The sequence below is a fragment of the Tupaia chinensis genome, unplaced genomic scaffold (genome assembly GCF_000334495.1).
Source record: "Tupaia chinensis unplaced genomic scaffold, TupChi_1.0 Scaffold149011_1, whole genome shotgun sequence".
Taxonomy (NCBI): Eukaryota; Metazoa; Chordata; class Mammalia; order Scandentia; family Tupaiidae; genus Tupaia; species Tupaia belangeri.
In genome coordinates this window covers 2,242,587-2,253,993 of record NW_006208857.1, presented here as the reverse complement: position 1 = coordinate 2,253,993, position 11,407 = coordinate 2,242,587, and the positions used below count along the sequence as shown (strand labels likewise).

Genomic DNA, 11,407 nt, shown 5'->3' with positions numbered 1-11,407 from the left:
TAATGGGTTTGGAGCCAAAGCCCCATCCCCAGAAAACTGTCAAGATGTGATCTGGCAAAAGCCCCATCCACAGGACTTGCCTTTATTTTTACCTGACTCAGGATAACAGCCTTATTTTCAGTGTGTTTGTGAGAAAAAATTAATGATAATTATTCTACATTAGAGCTCTTTATAGTGGCCATGTAAAGTGAGACAAATAGAAGGTTTACCAAAAAATTTTAAAGAAAATTCTGGGAAATGAGCTATCCATAGTGGGCCTTGAAAAGCTATGACAGATTTTTAAAGCTGAGGTGTGTCCTGGCCTGTTCAGGGAAGCTACGCTTTAAATCTCATCTTCTAGACTCCCGAAACATTCAGAGGTAGGGCGACCTCTGTCCTCTCTGGCCGTCTCTCTGTCTGTTTCGTGTGCTCTCTCTCTTTAAATGATTAATTCTTTTTTTTTTTTTTTTTAATTTTTCAACCACTTCTCCTCACCTTGGGCCTTTTCTTTTCACTTGCTAACTTCAGAAGCCATTTTAAAGCTGAGTTGTGTCCTGGACTGCTAGTGTGCCATGCAGTTTTTGTTTTTTATATGTAAAATTTTTTTTTTCTCTTTTGGTAGTACTTCTCTTGTTTTTTTTTGTTTTTTTTTTTTCTTTTATCTTTTTGTCTTTTTTTTAACCTTACTTTCCCACTCTAAACTTCAGTCTCCACACACTGAATGTGTAGATAGACCTTTTTGCACAATAGCCAAGTATCTCAATTCTTTTATCGTTATTGAAGTCCTCAACACTTATTGAATCTCCTTCTTTAAGGAAGAAATTTCTTTTTATAAATCTGAACTAGTAATCTCTTTTTGTGGATACCACATTGAGAAGCACAGTGGAGGAGAGGTTTTGTCACAGAATGACCAGAAACCACTGCAGGGGCAAAAGACACATGAGATACCAAGAAAATCTCTCTCCCCTAAGGGAAAAGAGCACTCCCTCATCATCCACAGACAGTACAGTAGAACTCCTGAAAATGTCTGATAGAGAATTCAGAATATTCATAGTGACAAAACTAAATGAGATGCAAGAGCTGAGAGACAATGAACTCCAGAAGATACAGGAGAAACAAGACAATGAGTTCCAGGAGGTGTTGAAGTTCTTCCATGACCTGAAAGAGGAAAAACACACCATAAAAAAGAATCAAATGGAGCTATTAGAGATGAAGGCTGCCATTCAGGAAATCAAAACTTCCCTCGAAAGTATTAAAAGCAGATTAGTCCATGCAGAAAATCGAATCTTGAATATGGAAGGCAAAATCTCTGATCTAGAAAAAACAGAAAATAACCCCCAAAATAAGAATACTATATATATAAGAAATACTAGACAGCATTATGCGCCCAAACATCCAGATAATCAGTATCCCAGAAGGTAAGGAAACTAATAGGGGCATTGATAATCTATTCCATAAAATCTTGGAAGAAAACTTTCCAAATTTAGAGAGGCATTCAAATATCCAGACTCAAGAAATACAAAGGACCCCTAATAGAGTCAATCCAAGAAGATCTTCTCTAAGATCTTCTTAGAGAAGATCATAGCAAGACTGGCCAAATCTACAAAGACAATATACTGAAATCAGCAAGAGAGAAATGTCAGGTTACTTATAAAGGATATCCAATCAGGCTAACCTCAGACCACTCATCAAAACCAAAGCGAGCAAGGAAAGAATGGGAAAATATATTCAAAATGTTAAGTGAAAAACAGTTTCAACCAAGAATACTATACCTGGCAAGATTATCTTTCATATGGAAAGAAAGGATAAAAACATCCTCAGATTAACAAGACCTGAAATAATTTGTCAATAGCAGACCCACTCTTCAAGACATTCTGCAAGGAGCACTCTACCAGGAAAACTAAAGACACATACAGAAATAAGAGAACAAAAGGCAACCAATAAAATGATCAACTTAATACTAAGGGCAAGAAATACCAATAATAACGTTGAATGTTAGCTTCCAGGATTTAAATGGAAAGATTAGGCCATGATAACACTGCATATTCAACAGAAGAGAGTTTGAACATAAGATTCAACTGGCAAAATAGAATGTTATGACTTTTTGAGTGTAAGGTTACTGATTTTTTTTTTTTTTTACTATGCTTTGTTTTCCCAAATTAAGCATTTTTATTTCTTTTGGGTTGTTGATAGGTTTAGCAATTTGTTAAAATATTTTTCTTGTTTGTTTCTTCAAATGGAAACAAACTTTTCTTCCTTCTTGACTCCTCTGGAATTGGAAAATATTTTGGAGTATTCTTATTTTGTGGCAGAAGAGTTATTTGCATAAGTTCAATAATGTTTGTTGCATTGAATCAGAAATTGGAAATACTCATTATTAGACAGGGCTTTGACTGGAATGTCGTAAGATTAATCAGAAAACTATGGAACTAAGGTGGATCTTAAGCAAGCCAACAGAAGCTCTTAGAAAGATGGCCTGGCACCATAAGTAGTTCTACCTGGCAGAGAGGAAGGCATATGAAAGAATTTATGACATAAAATAACCTGGACTTTTCCAATCCAGCAGTGTAATCAATAGAGATTACAAAAGAGCAATCACACCAGAGGCTTATCTTGAGAAAGACATTAAAGAAAGAAAAAGAGACCCATCTTTGCTGGCAGATGGGATATCACAGAATACTCGGTAGGCAGGGCTGAATTGAGAAAGTTTATGTGCGACTTGTGTGCTGGGCATTTGCTTTTTAACAATTTGAGTAGTTGACATGTAAATATTTTCTCAAAAATATTTAAAACCATATTGTCCCTGTTGTTACAGAGTCACAAATAAAATGAAAAGAAACCTTTTGAACATTATCTTTAAAATTCAGTATTTTGAAATTTTGAAAGTTGTCTATTAACTGTCAAGAACTATGGAGTATGAGCTAAATTTTTTTGATATGTAAAGTAAATGTTTGTGGAAAAATGTAAAAATAAATAGTGAAAAAAAGAAAAATAAAAAGTGGAAAAAGGCCAGCAGGTAGCATAGTGGTTAAAGGAGCTGGACTCCCACACAGCCAACTGTGGTTCAAGCCCCAGACTCAGCAGTTTGCTTTTTCACTGGCCCTCTTTCTCTTGCTCGCTCACTCACTCTGTCCCTCTCTGGTCAAATTAAAATAAATAAATAAATAAATAAATAAATAAAGTTAAATAAAATAATCCTTTAACATAAAAAGAGAAAAGGTGAAAACAGATTTATAGTAAATAAACTCTGCTTTCAGGAACCAGCAGTTAGCGTAATGGCTATGTCGCTGGACTCCCACTGAGTCGACCGGGCTCGACCGCGGTTCGCATCCCGGACCCGGTGGCTTAAAACTCACACTGGGCCCGTGTGCGTGCGTGCCCAAGATCCCGAGAGAAGAATGGAGGAGAAGGGATTGCAGCGTGACCATCCCCCCTGGGGGGTGATTTCTTGTTTTCAGTCTCTAATGTCTCTCTCTGTTTGGCGAGCACACGTGCCCTATAGCGAAAATCTCTCCAAAAATAAAAAAATAAAAAAATAAACTCTGCTTTCAAGAAGCTTGTCATTGGGGCCAACAGGTGGTGTGGTGGTTAAGGGCACTGGACTCCCACATGGCTGACCGCAGTTAAAGTCCCAGACCTAGCAGCTTGCTTTCTTACTCCTCACCCCCTACTCTGTCCCTCTCTACTCAAATTAAAATAAATAAAGTTAAATAAAAGAATTCTATAAAAAAAAAAAGAAAAGAAAAGCTCTGACATATTTCTAGGAATTTAGAATGCCACATGCATGTGTAGGGTTTTCATGCCTCCAGTAAAGACCTAGGAGTCCCTGTCATCTCTGGCTGATAGTGACACTTTTTTCACAAAGAGAAAGTAAAGTCTAAGGCAGAGTTATAAACTACCAGAGCCCCTTATTATTCCTTGAGCACAATAAAAGTTGTGAAACTTATTGGTTTCACAACCAGCAGATGGCAGAATAGTTACATCGTTAGACTCCCATATAGTGGACTGCAGTTCATGTCCCAGACCTAGCAGCTTAAAACTCATGCCGGGCACATGTGTGTACATGCCCAAGACCTCAAGAGGAGAATGGAGGAGAAAGGACTGCAGCATGACCATCCCCCAGGGGATGATTTCATGCTGTCTCTCTGGCGAGTGCACATGCCCTATAGCAAAAATCTCTCTGAAGAAAAAAAAAGTCATTTAAGGATGTCTTTTTTTTATAAGGATTATTTTATTTAACTTTATTTATTTACTTTTTATTTTTTTCATTTGACCTGAGAGGGACAGAGCAAGCGAGAGAGAGAGAAACAGAGAGAAAGTGAGAAAGCAAGCTGCCAAACCATGGTCGGCCATGTGGGAGTCCAGCACCCTTAACCACCGCACCATTGCTAGCCCTGGGATGTCTTTATTTAATTACTAGCTGACCACTATGCTAAATAGGAGGCCCTTCAGAAGCCACACAAAATAAATATATAGATTTTACAGAAATAGTACAAAAGAAACACTAAAAACAAAATGAGATACAGCAACAAACAGAAGGCGCAACATACTTTGGACAAGAGGAAAGTCTGATTTCCAAAGTTACCACATTATTTTATTTATAATGTTAAAAAAAAAAAAAAAAGGAAAACATTTAAGGGACAAAAAAAAAGGAAACTTACCTGTTGATATATGTATGGCAATATCTTTGGTCTAATAAACAGTGTATTCATACTGGGAAAATTCACTTTGTATGCTGTAAAAATCCACAGTAACTGAATGTAAGCAAATGAAATGAATAAATAAATTAAATTAATACACAATTTTTTTTCAAGAAAGGAAAAAATGTATAGTTTTTAACAAAAATTATGAGACATGTTGGGTCAGCAGGTGCCATAGTGATTAAGGCACTAGATCCCACTTGGCCGACTACGCAGTTCAAATCCCAAACCCAGCAGCTTGAAAAACAAACTGGACATGGGTGTTCACAATTCCAAGAGGATAATGGAGGAGGAGAGACTGCAGCATTGTCATCCCCCTAGGGAGTGATTTCTCTTTCTCTGTCTCTCCCTGACTCTCTCTGTCTCTCTTCAGTAAGTACATACTCCCTATGGCAAAAACCTAAAAAAAGAAAAAAGTATTATGAGACATGCAAGAAAGTAGAAAACAATGGCCCATATACACGAAAGAAAAAGCAGTTGACAGAAATTGCCTTTGAAAAAGCTTAGATTGAACACTACCAAAGACTTTAAATCAGCTACTATAAGTACTTTTAAAGAGCTAAGGGAAATCATGACTAAAAAACTAAGAGAAAGTATGAAAACAGTCTCAAATAGAGAATACCAATATATAGAAAGAAAATATTTTTAATTGCACGCATGTGCACACACACACACACACACACACACACACAACTAAATAGAGATTCTGGAATTGAAATGAATTAGAAAATTTACTAAAAGAACTAAGCAGAAAGTTTGAACTGGCAGAAGGAAAACACAGGTGAACCTGAGTATAGGTAAACTGAGATAATCTAATCTAAGGAGCAGAAAGGAAAGAATGGAGAAAAATGAACCATCTTGGAGACCTGAGGAACACCATTAACATACACCTCATGATCTACCAGAAGGAAATGAGAGAAAGAAAGGGGCAAGAATATTGTTCAAAATAATGGCAAATAATTTCCAAAATTTGGTTAAAAAAATAATCTACATACCTAAGAATCTCAACAAACTCTAAATAAGATATCTAGTTATTTAGACCTATCATAGTCTAGACCTATCATAGTCACACTGTTAAAAGATGACAGAATCGTGAAACAAGCATTAGAAAAGTGATTTATCATGTACAAGGTAACTTCAGGAAGATTAACGGCTGACTTCTCACCATGTACCGTGGGGGTCAGAAGGCAGCAAGATGATACATTCAAAATGTTGACAGAAAATGGCTAAACCAAAATCTCGAAATCAAACCAAATAAGCTTTCAAAAACAAAGGAACATATAAGACAATCCCATATGAACAAGACAAAATGAAACAAAAGGTGAATTAATTTCTAGCAGACATGCTGCCAAGAAATATAAAGGAGTCCCTCAGATTAAAAGAAAAAAGAGAGAGAGATATGAGATAGGAACGAATGTCCACATAATGAAATAAAGATCACTGGCACAGAGAAATTTATAAATAAAAAACAATTCATAAATATAACTCTTTTTTTGTTTTATCTGATTTAAAAACGTGCATGAAACAGTGAGAAAATCTTTAATGAACAAAAAAGCGCCTATAAGTAAGAGAAAGAGGCTACAGGATGATGTAATACTGCAGTGTAAAAATATGGGCAATGTGTTGTATTTACATTTTTTTTTAAAAGTCCAACAAACTGGTAAAACCATAAACAAATGTGCACAACATAATATAATGTTTGATGTTAAAACAGCTGAGTATGTATATATCCTTGATTTGTTCATTATATTCTGTATGCATGCCTTAAAAAAAACATACTGTATCCCACAAAGATATACATTGATTATATGAAAACTAGAAAGCATAATTAAAATTTAATTAATTAATTTTAAAAATTATAAATCTGTGTTGATGGACACACAAAGCATGAAGATGTCATTGTGGGATCAGGAGGTGACATGGTAATTAAGGTAGTGGACTCCCACATGGCTGACCACAGTTCGAGTCCTGCAGCTGGGGGGTTGCTTTCTCACTTTCCCTCACTCTCTCCTTGGTGAGTGCACATGCCCTGTAACAAATTAAAAAATAATAACAATGATAAATAAAATTAAATAAAATAATTCTTAAAAAAAAGATGTCATTGTGATAGCAACATCATAAGGGAAAAGATGTAACTATATAGAAAAATGACTTTTGTACATGATTAAAGTTAAGTTATATTAATATATTCTAAATGCTTATGAATTAAGAGGTTTGTTATAATCCCCAGAGCACCCACTGGAAAAAATACATAACATAAAGAAGGGAATAAAATTAAATAAGACCCCTAAAGCACAAGCAACAACTCCCAAAATAGAGAAGTGGGATTACATCAGCTTAAAAAGCTTCAGCTTCATAAAAGAAACAATAATTAGAGTGCATTGGCAACCAGCAGAATGGGAGAATATGTACAGGGAATTCAATTACTTTCCTGGGGAAAAAAAAAAAAAAAAGATCAACTCAATTAAAAGATGAGAAAATGAGGTGAACAGACAACTCTCTAAGGAAGACATACAAATAGTCAAAACGCATATAATAAAATGTTCAACATCTCTCATCATTAGAGAGATGCAAATCAAAAGCAGAAGGAGATACCATTTAACCCCAGTCAGAATGGCTAAGATTAAAAAAATATGGAATGGTAAGTGCTGGCAAGGCTGTGGTGAAAAGGGAACTCTCCTACACTGTTGGTGGGAATGTAAATTAGTACAGCCACTGTGGAGAACAATATGGAGGTTCCTCAAAGACCTACAGATAGAACTACCACATGACCCAGCAATCGCACTCCTGGCTATCCACCCAAAGGGCAGGAGAATGCTCAGTTGGAAAAGCGCTTATACATCAATGTTTATTGTGGCATTATTTATGATTGCTAAGACATGGAACCAACCCAAATGTCCACAATCAGATGAATGGATTGGAAAAGGGTGGCACATGTACATTATGGAATACTATTTAGCCATAAAAAAATAAGACCCTGGCATTTGATAGAAAGTGGATGAATATGAAAGATTTATTGCTAAATCAAGCAAGCCAGATTATGAAAGAGAGGCCTTGTATATCACCACTTAATATATACCCAATGTCTGCACCCTATGATAGAAACGGAAAGATTGGGAGGTATAAAGGCATGGAGATCAATTGTGGATACTAGAGACAGTGTGGGAGGAGGGGGAGGGCGGAAAGGTAAGAGGGAAGGAGAGCAAGGGAGAAAAGAAAGAAGCAAAACCTTTAAGGGACACAAAAATGGAAAATTATCTGTTCATGATAATGTGTACGATCTTATCTTTAACTGGACTCATACACAGTATATTCATGCTGGGAAAACTTATTTTACAAGCTGTAATGATATACAGTGATCAAATGTATAAAAAATTATAAAAGATAAAATGATACAATAAAAAATACCTTTTTAACATGAAAGGAAGCAGCAATGAAAGAACAAAGAAAACAAAATGTTACAAGTCATAGAATTTAAATAGCTAATTTGCAAATGTAAATCCTACCTGAAATTGAATGTGAGTGGACTAAATACTCCAATCAAAAGACAGAAACTGGCTAACGTATTTTAATAGAATGATGTAGCTGCATGCTGCCTACTAGAACAAACTTTCCATTCAAATGCAGACAGGTTGAAAGTAAAAGGGTCAAAAATACATACCATGTAATCGTAATGCTCAATAAATTAGAAATAAAAGGCAACTTTCTCATGCTGATAAAGAGTAGCTACGAAATGCCACAGCTAACATCCTACTCAATGGTAAAAGACAAACTCATTTCCCTCAGACAAGAATAAGGGAAAGATTCCCATTATCCTTACATTCAGCATTGTACTGGAGGTTCACATCAGAGAAGTTAGGCACAGGTAATACTATGCATTCATACTGTAAGAAGTAAAATATCTCAGGAACCAGCAGTTGGCGTAATGGCTATGTCGCTAGACTCCCACGTAGCCGACCGCGGTTCGCGTCCCAGACCCGGTGGCTTGAAACTCACGCCGGGCGCGTGTGCGTGTGTGCCCAAGATCCCGAGAGGAGAATGGAGGAGAAGGGATTGCGGCGTGACCATCCCCTCTGGGGGGTGATTTCTCGCTTTCTGTCTCTAATGTCTCTCTCTGTCTGTCTGGCGAGCGCACGCACCCTGTAGCAAATATCTCTCCAAAAAAAAAAGAAGTAAAATATCTCCATTTTCAAATTACATGATCTCATATTTAGAAAAATCCAAAGAAATCCACAAAAAGCTGAGAACTATCTAGAGAGTTCAGCAAGATTTCAGAATACAAAAACAAATTTGACTTGTATACATTATCAGTGAACGATCAAAAAATGAAGTTCAGAAAACAATTCTTTGTGCATGTGTGTGTGTGTGTGTGTGTGCTTCTTTAAACTGTATTTTAAGTTTTTGCAAAACAAGGCTCTAGAAACCCCCAGTTTCAAGTCTGCCCCACGCTTGGTCCACTCCTATGGGAGACTTAGGGAACCTTGCACAAGTTTGGGTTATTCATTCACCAGCATTAAAACCCAGGATAGATGTGATGAAGCAGGGTTCCCTCCTCCGTGGCATATGCTGAATTTCTTTGCAACTGGGTTGTGATGAGGGGTTCCTGTTACGAACATGAACTACTGTGTTTTCAAGACTCCTCCTTTCCAGTTTCCGAATTTGGACCAGACGATAATCTTCTTTCAAGATACAATTCAAAAAGCCAAAAGCACGCGTTTCCAACACACTGTGCTTTCAGGTATTCTGAATCTAGTTCAGCTGGCGGATGAGCTGATTGGTGTGTTCACCCTGATGGCCAGTGACCCATCTCCTCGAGGAAGCCCACTTGGTTCTTGATGGCATGACAGGCCACCAAAAGGTCAAAAGGGCGCAAGAAACATGAGATATCCTGGAAATACTTCCCCAGGAAGGCAATGTCATGAATGAGGTCTTCTAAACAAATGACGCCAAACCTGCCTAGATGCTCCCCAATCACTGTGTTGTTTGTCAGAGAGAGGTTCTTATTCTTGACCTTGGCTTGCCACATTTCAAGATGAGTTCACAGACAGATTTCAGATTTGGAAATCCCCAGGTCACATAAGGTTCCACTGCTCGCAGTGTTTTTAGGCTTTGAGGAGTGACTTTGACAAAAACACCATCATCAGTCCTTTTGATTCACACAACAAAGGCCAATGAATGCTTATTGCGCATTTCCAAGGCATGAGGTTTCACTTCAAGTCCTCTGAGTTGTCTGAGACGTACCATGTCATGCTTCTACAGCCAGGAATCATTTAAGAACGATTCCAGTTGCTTAAATCTGGGCCCTTTCTCTTTCCTCTGCTCTTTACTTGCCAAAAGTCCTTGCTTTGCTTGGGTGGCTTTGAGGGCTTAATAAGCTTTTCTCTTTTTCAGGAGATTTTCTGGAACCAAAGGGATCTTTTTCCTTTGCTCTGGCTCAGCCACCTTTGCGGTACTGCTAGTACTGCTCATGCACAATTCCAAGAAAATGAGGCCAGCAGGTGGCAGGGTGGTTAAGGTGCTTCCACCTGGTTGACTGTAGTTCAAGTCCTGAGCCTGGTAACTTGCTTTTTCACTTTCTCTTTCTCTCTCTCTGTCTCTCTCTGGTCAAGGTTTAAAATATATTAATAGTAAATAAATAATAAAAAGAAAATTTCTAATAACATAGGAAAGGATAAAATAATTAGGAATACATTTATCAAAGCATGTGCAAGAATTGCCCACTGAAGACTGCAAAACGTTCTTGAAAGAAATGAAAGAAACTCACTCCACAAATGAAAAGAAATCCCATGTTTGTGGATCAGAAAACTTGATGTTGTGAAGATGGCAACATTCCCAAAGTTGATTTGTAAATTCAATACAATCTCAATCAAAATCCCATCTGTCTTTTTCTGCAGAAATTGACAAGCCAATCCAAAAATTTCTATAAAAATTCAAGGGAGCTTGAATAGCAAATACATTTTTAAAAGAACAAACTAGATGGACTTGACATACTCTAATACTTAATTCAAAACAGCAGTGATCAAGACAATGTAAGGACAGACATACAGAGAAGTGGAATAAAATTGACAGTCCAGAAATAACTTCTACGATCAATTTATTTTTAATAAAAGTGCCAAGACAATTCAATGGGAGAAATACTAGTCTTCTCAACAGATGGTGCTGGGATAATTAGATATCCAAATTAATGAACTTAGACCCTTTCCTTACACCGGACACAAAAACTAACTCAGGATGAACTGTAAATAAAAATGTAAGAGCTAAAACATTAAGATTCTTTGAAAAAAAACCAAAAGAGTATATCTTTATGACTTTCAATTGGCCTTGGATAATTTTTTAGCTATAACACTAAACACACAGGTAACAAAGTAATAATAATAACAATAATAAATAAATTGGCCTTCATCAAAACTAAAACATTTTGTACTCAAGGACACCATCAATAAAGTGAAAAGACAATCCACATAGTAAAAAACAAAACAAAAAAAAGCTTATTATTATATATATTCTGGATAGAATGGGGCGTCTATCCAGAATATATAGAGAACTGTTACAAAGCAATATCAAAAGAATAAATTGTACTTTTTTAAATGAATAAAAGACTTAGATATTTTCCCCAAAAAGATATGCCATTTGCATATGCCAAACAGAACATGGAAAGATACTCAAAATCTTTTTTTTTTTTTTTTTGGGGGGTTTTTTTTATATGAGGGGTGCACTTACCAGAAAGA

The 11,407-nt window shown here is 36.5% G+C and overlaps 1 pseudogene; it reads right to left on the bottom strand.

Moving 5' to 3' along the window:
• Positions 1-9,428: 9,428 nt before the first annotated feature.
• On the bottom strand, positions 9,429-10,148 carry LOC114006574 (60S ribosomal protein L7-like 1 pseudogene; annotated as a pseudogene).
• Between the last annotated feature and the right edge of the window lie 1,259 nt (positions 10,149-11,407).